The following is a 15624-nucleotide window of genomic DNA, read 5'->3' on the forward strand; positions in this document are numbered from 1 at the left end:
GCCTATCAGGCACTGAGCCGCAAGTGACCTCACAATCACAAACTGCACCCACGTGAACAGCACTGGCCTATCAGGCACTGAGCCACAAGTGACATCACAAACACAAACTGCACCCACATGACCAGCACTGGCCTGTCAGGCACTGAGCCACAAGTGACATCACAGCCACAAACTGCACCCACATCACCAGCACTGGCCTATCAGGCACTGAGCCACAAGTGACCTCACAACCACAAACAACAGCCTTTTGAGCAGCACTGGCCTATCAGGCACTGAGCCACAAGTGACATCACAACCACAAACTCCACCCACATGACCAGCACTGGCCTATCAGGCACCGAGCCACAAGTGATATCACAACCACAAACTCCACCCACAAGACCAGCACTGGCCTATCAGGCACTGAGCCACAAGTGAAATCACAAACAAAAACTGCAGCCACATGACCAGCACTGGCCTATCAGGCACTGAGCCACAAGTGACATCACAAACACAAAATGCACTCACAGGACCAGCAATATCCTATCAGGCACTCAGCCACAAGTGACATCACAAACACAAACTGCAGCCACGTGACTAGCACTGGCCTACCAGGCACTGAGCCAGAAGAGACATCACAAACACAAACTGCAGCCACATGACCAGCACTGGCCTATCAGGCACTGAGCCACAAGAGAGATCACAACCACAAACTCCACCCACATGACCAGCACTGGCCTATCAGGCACTGAGCCACAAGTGACATCACAAACACAAACTCCACCCACGTGACCAGCACTGGCCTATCAGGCACTGATCCGCAAGTGACATCACAAACACAAACTGCAGCCACATCACCAGCACTGGCCTATCAGGCACTCAGCCACAAGTGACATCACAACAACAAACTGCACCCACGTGACCAGCACTGGCCTATCAGGCACTCAGCCACAAGTGACAACAACAACAACAAACTGCAGCCACAGGACCAGCACTGGCCTATCAGGCACTCAGCCACAAGTGACCTCACAGCCACAAACTGCACACACAGGACCAGCACTGGCCTATCAGGCACTGAGCCACAAGTGACATCACAAACAAAAACTGCAGCCACATGACTAGCACTGGCCTATCAGGCACTGAGCCACAAGTGACATCACAACCACAAACTCCACCCACAACACCAGCACTGGCCTATCAGGCACTGAGCCACAAGTGACATCAAAACCACAAACTGCACACACAGGACCAGCACTGGCCTATCAGGCACTGAGCCACAAGAGACATCACAACCACAAACTGCAGCCATGTGAGCAGCACTGGCCTATCAGGCACTGAGCCACAAGTGACATCACAAACACAGACTGCAGCCACATCACCAGCACTGGCCTCTCAGGCACTGAGCCACAAGTGACATCACAAACATAAACTGCAGCCACATGAACAGCACTGGCCTATCAGGCACTGAGCCACAAGTGACATCACAAACAAAAACTGCACACACATATGCAGCACTGGCCTATCAGGCCCTGAGCCACAAGTGACATCACAAACACAAACTGCAGCCACAGGACCAGCACTGGCCTATCAGGCACTGAGCCACAGGTGACCTCACAACCACAAACTGCAGCCACATCACCAGCACTGGCCTATCAGGCACTGAGCCACAAGTGACATCACAACCACAAACAACAGCCATTTGAGCAGCACTGGCCTATCAGGCACTCAGCCACAAGTGACATCACAAACACAAACTGCAGCCACATCACCAGCACTGGCCTATCAGGCACTGAGCCACAAGTGACATCACAAACACAAACTGCACCCACATGACCAGTACTGGCCTGTCAGGCACTGAGCCACAAGTGACATCACAGCCACAAACTGCACCCACATCACCAGCACTGGCCTATCAGGCACTGAGCCACAAGTCACATCACAAACACAAACAAAAGCCTTTTGAGCAGCACTGGCCTATCAGGCACTCAGCCACAAGTGACATCACAAACACAAACTCCACCCACATCACCAGCACTGGCCTATCAGGCACTGAGCCACAAGTGACATCACAACCACAAACTCCACCCACATGACCAGCACTGGCCTATCAGGCACTGAGCCACAAGTGATATCACAATCACAAACTCCACCCACAAGTCCAGCACTGGCCTATCAGGCACTGAGCCACAAGTGAAATCACAAACAAAAACTGCAGCCACATGACCAGCACTGGCCTATCAGGCACTGAGCCACAAGTGACATCACAAACACAAACTCCACCCACAGGACCAGCAATATCCTATCAGGCACTCAGCCACAAGTGACATCACAAACACAAACTGCAGCCACGTGACTAGCACTGGTCTACCAGGCACTGAGCCAGAAGAGACATCACAAACACAAACTGCACCCACATGACCAGCAGTGGCCTATCAGGCACTGAGCCACAAGTGACATCACAACCATAGACTCCACCCACAAGACCAGCACTGGCCTATCAGGCACTGAGCCACAAGTGAAATCACAAACACAAACTCCACCCACATGACCAGCACTGGCCTATCAGGCACTGAGCCACAAGTGACATCACAAACACAAAATGCACCCACAGGACCAGCAATATCCTATCAGGCACCGAGCCACAAGTGACATCACAAACACAAACTGCAGCCACGTGACTAGCACTGGTCTACCAGGCACTGAGCCAGAAGAGACATCACAACCACAAACTCCACCCACATCACCAGCAGTGGCCTATCAGGCAATGAGCCACAAGTGACATCACAAACACAAACTGCAGCCACATTACCAGCACTGGCCTATCAGGCACTGAGCCACAAGTGACATCACAAACACAAACTGCAGCCACATGACCAGCACTGGCCTATCAGGCACTGAACCACAGGTGACATCGCAAACACATAGTGTACCCACATGACCAGCACTGGCCTATCAGGCACTGAGCCACAAGTGACATCACAACCACAAACTGCACCCACACCACCAGCACTGGCCTATCAGGCACTGAGCCACAAGTGACCTCACAACCACAAAATGAACCCACGTGACCAGCACTGGCCTATCAGGCACTCAGCCACAAGTGACATCACAAACACAAACTGCACACACAGGACCAGCAATGTCCTATCAGGCACTGAGCCACAAGTGACATCACAAACACAAACTGCAGCCACAGGACCAGCACTGGCCTATCAGGCACTGAGCCACAAGTGACATCACAAACACAAACTGCAGCCATGTGACCAACACTGGCCTATCAGGCTCTGAGCCACAAGTGACATCACAAACACAAACTCCACCCACAGGACCAGCACTGGCCTATCAGGCACTGAGCCACAAGTGACATCACAAACAAAAACTGCAGCCACATGACCAGCATTGGCCTATCAGGCACTGAGCCACAAGTGACATCACAAACACAAACTCCACCAAAAGTACCAGCACGGCCTATCAGGCACTCAGCCACAAGTGACATCACAACCACAAACTGCAGCCACATCACCAGCACTGGCCTATCAGGCACTGAGCCACAAGTGACATCACAAACACAAACTCTATCCACATGACAAGCACTGGCCTATCAGGCACTGAGCCACAAGTGACATCACAACCACAAACTGCAGCCATGTGACAAGCACTGGCCTATCAGGCACTGAGCCACAAGTGACATCACAAACACAAACTCCACCCACAGGAGCAGCACTGGCCTATCAGGCACTCAGCCACAAGTGACATCACAACCACAAACTGCACCCACATGACCAGCACTGGTCTATCAGGCACTCAGCCACAAGTGACCTCACAAGCACAAACTCCACCCACATGAACAGCACTGGCCTATCAGGCACTGAGCCACAAGTGACATCACAAACACAAACTGCACCCACATCACCAGCAGGGCCCTGTCAGGCACTGAGCCACAAGTGACATCACAAACACAAACTGCAGCCACATCACCAGCACTGGCCTATCAGGCCCTGAGCCACAAGTGACCTCACAATCACAAACTGCACCCACATGACTAGCACTGGCCTATCAGGCCCTGAGCCACAAGTGACATCACAAACACAAACTGCAGCCACGCGACCAGCACTGGCCTATCAGGCACTGAGCCACAAGTGACCTGACAACCACAAACTGCACCCACATCACCAGCACTGGCCTATCAGGCACTGAGCCACAAGTGACATCACAAACACAAACTCCACCCACAGCACCAGCACTGGCCTATCAGGCACTCAGCCACAAGTGACATCACAAACACAGACTGCACCCATGTGACCAGTACTAGCCTATCAGGCACTGAGCCACAAGTGACATCACAACAACAAACTGCAGCCACAGGACCAGCACTGGCCTATCAGGCACTCAGCCACAACTGACATCACAAACACAAACTCCACGCCCATTACCAGCACTGGCCTATCAGGCACTGAGCCACAAGTGACATCACAAACACAAACTGCACATACATCACCAGCACTGGCCTATCAGGCACTGAGCCACAAGTGACATCACAACCACAAACTGCACACACAGGACCAGCACTGGCCTATCAGGCACTGAGCCACAAGTGACATCACAAACAAAAACTGCAGCCATGTGACCAGCACTGGCCTATCAGGCACTGAGCCACAAGTGACATCACAAACACAAACTGCAGCCACATCACCAGCACTGGCCTATCAGGCACTGAGCCACAAGTGACATCACAAACACAAACTGCAGCCATGTGACCAGCACTGGCCTATCAGGCACTGAGCCACAAGTGACATCACAAACACAAACTGCAGCCATGTGACCAACACTGGCCTATCAGGCCCTAAGCCACAAGTGACATCACAACCACAAACTGCACCCACAGGACCAGCACTGGCCTATCAGGCACTGAGCCACAAGTGACATCACAAACACAAACTCCACCCACGTGACCAACACTGGCCTATCAGGCCCTAAGCCACAAGTGACATCACAACCACAAACTGCACCCATATGACCAGCACTGGCCTATCAGGCACTGAGCCACAAGTGACCTCACAACCACAAAATGAACCCACGTGACCAGCACTGGCCTATCAGGCACTCAGCCACAAGTGACCTCACAACCACAAACTGCAGCCACATCACCAGCACTGGCCTATCAGGCACTGAGCCACAAGTGACATCACAAACACAAACTGCACACACATGAACAGAATTGGCTTATCAGGCACTGAGCCACAAGTGACATCACAACCACAAACTGCAGCCACATCACGAGCACTGGCCTATCAGGCACTGAGCCACAAGTGACATCACAAACACAAACAACAGCCATTTGAGCAGCACTGGCCTATCAGGCACTGAGCCAGAAGAGACATCACAAACACAAACTGCACCCACATGACCAGCACTGGCCTATCAGGCACTGAGCCACAAGTGACATCATAAACACAAACTGCACCCACGTGACCAGCACTGGCCTATCAGGCACTGAGCCACAAGTGACATCAAAACCACAAACTGCACACACAGGACCAACACTGGCCTATCAGGCACTGAGCCACAAGTGACCTGACAACCACAAACTGCACCCACATGACCAGCACTGGCCTATCAGGCACTGAGCCACAAGTGACATCACAAACACAAACTGCAGCCACGTGACTAGCACTGGTCTACCAGGTACTGAGCCAGAAGAGACATCACAACCACAAACTCCACCCACATGACCAGCACTGGCCTATCAGGCACTGAGCCACAAGTGACATCACAATCACAAACTGCACCCACATCACCAGCACTGGCCTATCAGGCACTGAGCCACAAGTGACATCACAAACACAAACTCCACCCACATCACCAGCACTGGCCTATCAGGCACTGATCCGCAAATGACATCACAAACACAAACTGCACCCACGTGACCAGCACTGGCCTATCAGGCACTCAGCCACAAGTGACATCACAAACACAAACTGCAGCCATGTGAACAACACTGGCCTATCAGGCACTGAGCCACAAGTGACATCACAAACACAAACTCCACCCACATGAACAGCACTGGCTTAACAGGCACTGAGCCACAAGTGACATCACAAACACAAACTGCAGCCACATCACCAGCACTGGCCTATCAGGCACTGAGCCACAGGTGACATCACAAACACAAACTGCAGCCATGTGACCAACACTGGCCTATCAGGCTCTGAGCCACAAGTGACCTGACAACCACAAACTGCACCCACATGACCAGTACTGGCCTATCAGGCACTGAGCCACAAGTGACATCACAAACACAAACTGCAGCCATGTGACCAACACTGGCCTCTCAGGCACTGAGCCACAAGAGACATCACAACCACAAACTGCAGCCATGTGACCAGCACTGGCCTATCAGGCACTGAGCCACAAGTGACATCACAAACACAGACTGCAGCCACATCACCAGCACTGGCCTCTCAGGCACTGAGCCACAAGTGACATCACAAACACAAACTGCAGCCACATGAACAGCACTGGCCTATCAGGCACTGAGCCACAAGTGACATCACAAACAAAAACTGCACACACATATGCAGCACTGGCCTATCAGGCCCTGAGCCACAAGTGACATCACAAACACAAACTGCAGCCACAGGACCAGCACTGGCCTATCAGGCACTGAGCCACAGGTGACCTCACAACCACAAACTGCAGCCACATCACCAGCACTGGCCTATCAGGCACTGAGCCACAAGTGACATCACAACCACAAACAACAGCCATTTGAGCAGCACTGGCCTATCAGGCACTCAGCCACAAGTGACATCACAACCACAAACTGCAGCCACATCACCAGCACTGGCCTATCAGGCACTGAGCCACAAGTGACATCACAAACACAAACTCCACCCACATGACCAGCACTGGCCTATCAGGCACTGAGCCACAAGTGACATCACAAACACAAAATGCACCCACAGGACCAGCAATATCCTATCAGGCACCGAGCCACAAGTGACATCACAAACACAAACTGCAGCCACGTGACCAGCAGTGGCCTATCAGGCACTGAGCCACAAGTGACATCACAAACACAAAATGCACCCACAGGACCAGCAATATCCTATCAGGCACTCAGCCACAAGTGACATCACAAACACAAACTCCACCCACGTGACCAGCAGTGGCCTATCAGGCACTGAGCCACAAGTGACATCACAAACACAAACTCCACCCACATCACCAGCACTGGCCTATCAGGCACTCAGCCAAAAGTGACCTCACAAACACAAACTGCAGCCACATCACCAGCACTGGCCTATCAGGCACTGAGCCACAAGTGACATCACAAACACAAACTGCAGCCACATCACCAGCACTGGCCTATCAGGCACTCAGCCACAAGTGACATCACAAACACAAACTGCAGCCATGTGACCAACTCTGGCCTATCAGGCCCTGAGCCACAAGTGACATCACAACCACAAACTGCACCCACATGAACAGCACTGGCCTATCAGGCACTGAGCCACAAGTGACATCACAACCACAAACTGCAGCCACATCACCAGCACTGGCCTATCAGGCACTGAGCCACAAGTGACATCACAAACACAAACTACACCCACGTGACCAGCACTGGCCTATCAGGCACTGATCCGCAAATGACATCACAACAACAAACTGCACCCACGTGACCAGCACTGGCCTATCAGGCACTGAGCCACAAGTGACATCACAAACACAAACTGCACCCACATCACCAGCACTGGCCTATCAGGCACTCAGCCACAAGTGACATCACAACCACAAACTGCACCCACATGAACAGCACTGGCCTATCAGGCTCTGAGCCACAAGTGACATCACAAACACAAACTGCAGCCATGTGACCAACACTGGCCTATCAGGCACTGAGCCACAAGTGACATCACAACCACAAACTGCACCCACATGACCAGCACTGGCCTATCAGGCACTGAGCCACAAGTAACATCACAAACACAAACTGCACCCACATGAACAGCACTGGCCTATCAGGCACTGATCCGCAAATGACATCACAACAACAAACTGCACCCACGTGACCAGCACTGGCCTATCAGGCACTGAGCCACAAGTGACATCACAAACACAAACTGCAGCCACATCACCAGCACTGGCCTATCAGGCACTGAGCCACAAGTGACATCAAAACCACAAACTGCACACACAGGACCAGCACTGGCCTATCAGGCACTGAGCCACAAGTGACATCACAACCACAAACTGCAGCCATGTGACCAACACTGGCCTATCAGGAACTGAGCCACAAGTGACATCACAACCTCAAACTCCACCCACAGGAGCAGCACTGGCCTATCAGGCACTGAGCCACAAGTGACATCAAAATACAAACTGCAGCCACATGAACAGCACTGGCCTATCAGGCACTGAGCCACAAGTGACATCACAAACACAAACTCCACCCACATCACCAGAACTGGCCTATCAGGCACTGAGCCACAAGTGACATCACAAACAAAAACTGCAGCCACATCACCAGCATTGGCCTATCAGGCACTGAGCCACAAGTGACATCACAAACACAAACTGCACACACATATGCAGCACTGGCCTATCAGGCCCTGAGCCACAAGTGACATCACAAACACAAACTGCAGCCACAGGACCAGCACTGGCCTATCAGGCACTGAGCCACAGGTGACCTCACAACCACAAACTGCAGCCACATCACCAGCACTGGCCTATCAGGCACTGAGCCACAAGTGACATCACAAACACAAACAACAGCCATTTGAGCAGCACTGGCCTATCAGGCACTCAGCCACAAGTGACATCACAAACACAAACTGCACCCACGTGACCAGCACTGGCCTATCAGGCACTGAGCCACAAGTGACATCAAAACCACAAACTGCACACACAGGACCAACACTGGCCTATCAGGCACTGAGCCACAAGTGACCTGACAACCACAAACTGCACCCACATGACCAGCACTGGCCTATCAGGCACTGAGCCACAAGTGACATCACAAACACAAACTGCAGCCACGTGACTAGCACTGGTCTACCAGGTACTGAGCCAGAAGAGACATCACAACCACAAACTCCACCCACATGACCAGCACTGGCCTATCAGGCACTGAGCCACAAGTGACATCACAATCACAAACTGCACCCACATCACCAGCACTGGCCTATCAGGCACTGAGCCACAAGTGACATCACAAACACAAACTCCACCCACATCACCAGCACTGGCCTATCAGGCACTGATCCGCAAATGACATCACAACAACAAACTGCACCCACGTGACCAGCACTGGCCTATCAGGCACTCAGCCACAAGTGACATCACAAACACAAACTGCAGCCATGTGACCAACACTGGCCTATCAGGCACTGAGCCACAAGTGACATCACAAACACAAACTCCACCCACATGAACAGCACTGGCTTAACAGGCACTGAGCCACAAGTGACATCACAAACACAAACTGCAGCCACATCACCAGCACTGGCCTATCAGGCACTGAGCCACAAGTGACATCACAAACACAAACTGCAGCCATGTGACCAACACTGGCCTATCAGGCTCTGAGCCACAAGTGACCTGACAACCACAAACTGCACCCACATGACCAGTACTGGCCTATCAGGCACTGAGCCACAAGTGACATCACAAACACAAACTGCAGCCATGTGACCAACACTGGCCTCTCAGGCACTGAGCCACAAGAGACATCACAACCACAAACTGCAGCCATGTGACCAGCACTGGCCTATCAGGCACTGAGCCACAAGTGACATCACAAACACAGACTGCAGCCACATCACCAGCACTGGCCTCTCAGGCACTGAGCCACAAGTGACATCACAAACACAAACTGCAGCCACATGAACAGCACTGGCCTATCAGGCACTGAGCCACAAGTGACATCACAAACAAAAACTGCACACACATATGCAGCACTGGCCTATCAGGCCCTGAGCCACAAGTGACATCACAAACACAAACTGCAGCCACAGGACCAGCACTGGCCTATCAGGCACTGAGCCACAGGTGACCTCACAACCACAAACTGCAGCCACATCACCAGCACTGGCCTATCAGGCACTGAGCCACAAGTGACATCACAACCACAAACAACAGCCATTTGAGCAGCACTGGCCTATCAGGCACTCAGCCACAAGTGACATCACAAACACAAACTCCACCCACATCACCAGCACTGGCCTATCAGGCACTGAGCCACAAGTGACATCACAAACACAAACTCCACCCACATGACCAGCACTGGCCTATCAGGCACTGAGCCACAAGTGACATCACAACCACAAACTCCACCCACAAGACCAGCACTGGCCTATCAGGCACTGAGCCACAAGTGACATCACAAACACAAACTCCACCCACATGACCAGCACTGGCCTATCAGGCACTGAGCCACAAGTGACATCACAAACACAAAATGCACCCACAGGACCAGCAATATCCTATCAGGCACCGAGCCACAAGTGACATCACAAACACAAACTGCAGCCACGTGACCAGCAGTGGCCTATCAGGCACTGAGCCACAAGTGACATCACAAACACAAAATGCACCCACAGGACCAGCAATATCCTATCAGGCACTGAGCCACAAGTGACATCACAAACACAAACTCCACCCACAGGACCAGCAATATCCTATCAGGCACTCAGCCACAAGTGACATCACAAACACAAACTCCACCCACGTGACCAGCAGTGGCCTATCAGGCACTGAGCCACAAGTGACATCACAAACACAAACTCCACCCACATCACCAGCACTGGCCTATCAGGCACTCAGCCAAAAGTGACCTCACAAACACAAACTGCAGCCACATCACCAGCACTGGCCTATCAGGCACTGAGCCACAAGTGACATCACAAACACAAACTGCAGCCACATCACCAGCACTGGCCTATCAGGCACTCAGCCACAAGTGACATCACAAACACAAACTGCAGCCATGTGACCAACTCTGGCCTATCAGGCCCTGAGCCACAAGTGACATCACAACCACAAACTGCACCCACATGAACAGCACTGGCCTATCAGGCACTGAGCCACAAGTGACATCACAACCACAAACTGCAGCCACATCACCAGCACTGGCCTATCAGGCACTGAGCCACAAGTGACATCACAAACACAAACTCCACCCACGTGACCAGCACTGGCCTATCAGGCACTGATCCGCAAATGACATCACAACAACAAACTGCACCCACGTGACCAGCACTGGCCTATCAGGCACTGAGCCACAAGTGACATCACAAACACAAACTCCACCCACAGGAGCAGCACTGGCCTATCAGGCACTCAGCCACAAGTGACATCACAACCACAAACTGCACCCACATGAACAGCACTGGCCTATCAGGCTCTGAGCCACAAGTGACATCACAAACACAAACTGCAGCCATGTGACCAACACTGGCCTATCAGGCACTGAGCCACAAGTGACATCACAACCACAAACTGCACCCACATGACCAGCACTGGCCTATCAGGCACTGAGCCACAAGTAACATCACAAACACAAACTGCACCCACATGAACAGCACTGGCCTATCAGGCACTGATCCGCAAATGACATCACAACAACAAACTGCACCCACGTGACCAGCACTGGCCTATCAGGCACTGAGCCACAAGTGACATCACAAACACAAACTGCAGCCACATCACCAGCACTGGCCTATCAGGCACTGAGCCACAAGTGACATCAAAACCACAAACTGCACACACAGGACCAGCACTGGCCTATCAGGCACTGAGCCACAAGTGACATCACAACCACAAACTGCAGCCATGTGACCAACACTGGCCTATCAGGAACTGAGCCACAAGTGACATCACAACCTCAAACTCCACCCACAGGAGCAGCACTGGCCTATCAGGCACTGAGCCACAAGTGACATCAAAATACAAACTGCAGCCACATGAACAGCACTGGCCTATCAGGCACTGAGCCACAAGTGACATCACAAACACAAACTCCACCCACATCACCAGAACTGGCCTATCAGGCACTGAGCCACAAGTGACATCACAAACAAAAACTGCAGCCACATCACCAGCATTGGCCTATCAGGCACTGAGCCACAAGTGACATCACAAACACAAACTCCACCAAAAGTACCAGCATGGCCTATCAGGCACTCAGCCACAAGTGACATCAGAACCACAAACTGCACCCACAGCACCAGCACTGGCCTATCAGGCACTCAGCCACAAGTGACATCACAACCACAAACTGCAGCCACATCACCAGCACTGGCCTATCAGGCACTCAGCCACAAGTGACATCACAAACACAAACTCTATCCACATGACCAGCACTGGCCTATAAGGCACTGAGCCACAAGTGACATCACAACCACAAACTGCAGCCATGTGACAAGCACTGGCCTATCAGGCACTGAGCCACAAGTGACATCACAAACACAAACTGCAGCCACGTGACCAGCACTGGCCTATCAGGCACTGAGCCACAAGTGACATCACAAACACAAACTGCACCCACATGACCAGCACTGGCCTATCAGGCACTGAGCCACAAGTGACCTCACAAGCACAAACTCCACCCACATGAACAGCACTGGCCTATCAGGCACTGAGCCACAAGTGACATCACAAACACAAACTGCACCCACATCACCAGCAGGGCCCTGTCAGGCACTGAGCCACAACTGACATCACAAACACAAACTCCACGCCCATTACCAGCACTGGCCTATCAGGCACTGAGCCACAAGTGACATCAGAAACACAAACTGCACATACATCACCAGCACTGGCCTATCAGGCACTGAGCCACAAGTGACATCACAACCACAAACTGCAGCCATGTGACAAGCACTGGCCTATCAGGCACTGAGCCACAAGTGACATCACAAACACAAACTGCAGCCATGTGACCAGCACTGGCCTATCAGGCACTGAGCCACAAGTGACATCACAAACACAAACTGCAGCCATGTGACCAACACTGGCCTATCAGGCCCTAAGGAACAAGTGACATCACAACCACAAACTGCACCCACAGGACCAGCACTGGCCTATCAGGCACTGAGCCACAAGTGACATCACAAACACAAACTGCACCCATATGACCAGCACTGGCCTATCAGGCACTGAGCCACAAGTGACCTCACAACCACAAAATGAACCCACGTGACCAGCACTGGCCTATCAGGCACTCAGCCACAAGTGACCTCACAACCACAAACTGCAGCCACATGACCAGCACTGGCCTATCAGGCACTGAGCCACAAGTGACATCACAAACACAAACTGCACCCACATGAACAGAATTGGCTTATCAGGCACTGAGCCACAAGTGACATCACAACCACAAACTGCAGCCACATCACGAGCACTGGCCTATCAGGCACTGAGCCACAAGTGACATCACAAACACAAACAACAGCCATTTGAGCAGCACTGGCCTATCAGGCACTGAGCCAGAAGAGACATCACAAACACAAACTCCACCCACATGACCAGCACTGGCCTATCAGGCACTGAGCCACAAGTGACATCATAAACACAAACTGCACCCACGTGACCAGCACTGGCCTATCAGGCACTGAGCCACAAGTGACATCAAAACCACAAACTGCACACACATCACCAGCACTGGCCTATCGGGCACTGAGGCACAAGTGACATCACAAACACAAACTGCAGCCATGTGACCAACACTGGCCTATCAGGCACTGAGCCACAAGTGACCTGACAACCACAAACTGCACCCACATGACCAGCACTGGCCTATCAGGCACTGAGCCACAAGTGACATCACAAACACAAACTGCAGCCACGTGACTAGCACTGGTCTACCAGGTACTGAGCCAGAAGAGACATCAGAACCACAAACTCCACCAAAAGTACCAGCATGGCCTATCAGGCACTCAGCCACAAGTGACATCAGAACCACAAACTGCACCCACAGCACCAGCACTGGCCTATCAGGCACTCAGCCACAAGTGACATCACAAACACAAACTGCACACACAGGACCAGCACTGGCCTATAAGGCACTGAGCCACAAGTGACATCACAACCACAAACTGCAGCCATGTGACAAGCACTGGCCTATCAGGCACTGAGCCACAAGTGACATCACAAACACAAACTGCAGCCACAGGACCAGCACTGGCCTATCAGGCACTGAGCCACAAGTGACATCACAAACACAAACTCCACCCACATGACCAGCACTGGCCTATCAGGCACTGAGCCACAAGTGACCTCACAAGCACAAACTCCACCCACATGAACAGCACTGGCCTATCAGGCACTGAGCCACAAGTGACATCACAAACACAAACTGCACCCACATCACCAGCAGGGCCCTGTCAGGCACTGAGCCACAAGTGACATCACAAACACAAACTGCACCCACAGGACCAGCACTGGCCTATCAGGCCCTGAGCCACAAGTGACCTCACAATCACAAACTGCACCCACATGACTAGCACTGGCCTATCAGGCCCTGAGCCACAAGTGACATCACAAACACAAACTGCAGCCACGCGACCAGCACTGGCCTATCAGGCACTGAGCCACAAGTGACCTCACAACCGCAAACTGAAGCCACATGACCAGCACTGGCCTATCAGGCACTGAGCCACAAGTGACCTGACAACCACAAACTGCACCCACATCACCAGCACTGGCCTATCAGGCACTGAGCCACAAGTGACATCACAAACACAAACTGCAGCCATGTGACAAGCACTGGCCTATGAGGCACTGAGCCACAAGTGACATCACAAACACAAACTCCACCCACATCACCAGCACTGGCCTATCAGGCACTGAGCCACAAGTGACATCACAAACACAGACTGCACCCATGTGACCAGTACTAGCCTATCAGGCACTGAGCCACAAGTGACATCACAACAACAAACTGCAGCCACAGGACCAGCACTGGCCTATCAGGCACTCAGCCACAACTGACATCACAAACACAAACTCCACGCCCATTACCAGCACTGGCCTATCAGGCACTGAGCCACAAGTGACATCAGAAACACAAACTGCACATACATCACCAGCACTGGCCTATCAGGCACTGAGCCACAAGTGACATCACAAACACAAACTGCAGCCATGTGACCAGCACTGGCCTATCAGGCACTGAGCCACAAGTGACATCACAAACACAAACTGCAGCCATGTGACCAACACTGGCCTATCAGGCCCTAAGCCACAAGTGACATCACAACCACAAACTGCACACACAGGACCAGCACTGGCCTATCAGGCACTCAGCCACAAGTGACCTCACAACCACAAACTGCAGCCACATCACCAGCACTGGCCTATCAGGCACTGAGCCACAAGTGACATCACAAACACAAACTGCACCCACATGAACAGAATTGGCTTATCAGGCACTGAGCCACAAGTGACATCACAACCACAAACTGCAGCCACATCACGAGCACTGGCCTATCAGGCACTGAGCCACAAGTGACATCACAAACACAAACAACAGCCATTTGAGCAGCACTGGCCTATCAGGCACTGAGCCAGAAGAGACATCACAAACACAAACTCCACCCACATGACCAGCACTGGCCTATCAGGAACTCAGCCACAAGTGAC

This window comes from Apteryx mantelli, chromosome 8 (genome assembly GCF_036417845.1).
Source record: "Apteryx mantelli isolate bAptMan1 chromosome 8, bAptMan1.hap1, whole genome shotgun sequence".
Classification (NCBI taxonomy): domain Eukaryota; kingdom Metazoa; phylum Chordata; class Aves; order Apterygiformes; family Apterygidae; genus Apteryx; species Apteryx mantelli.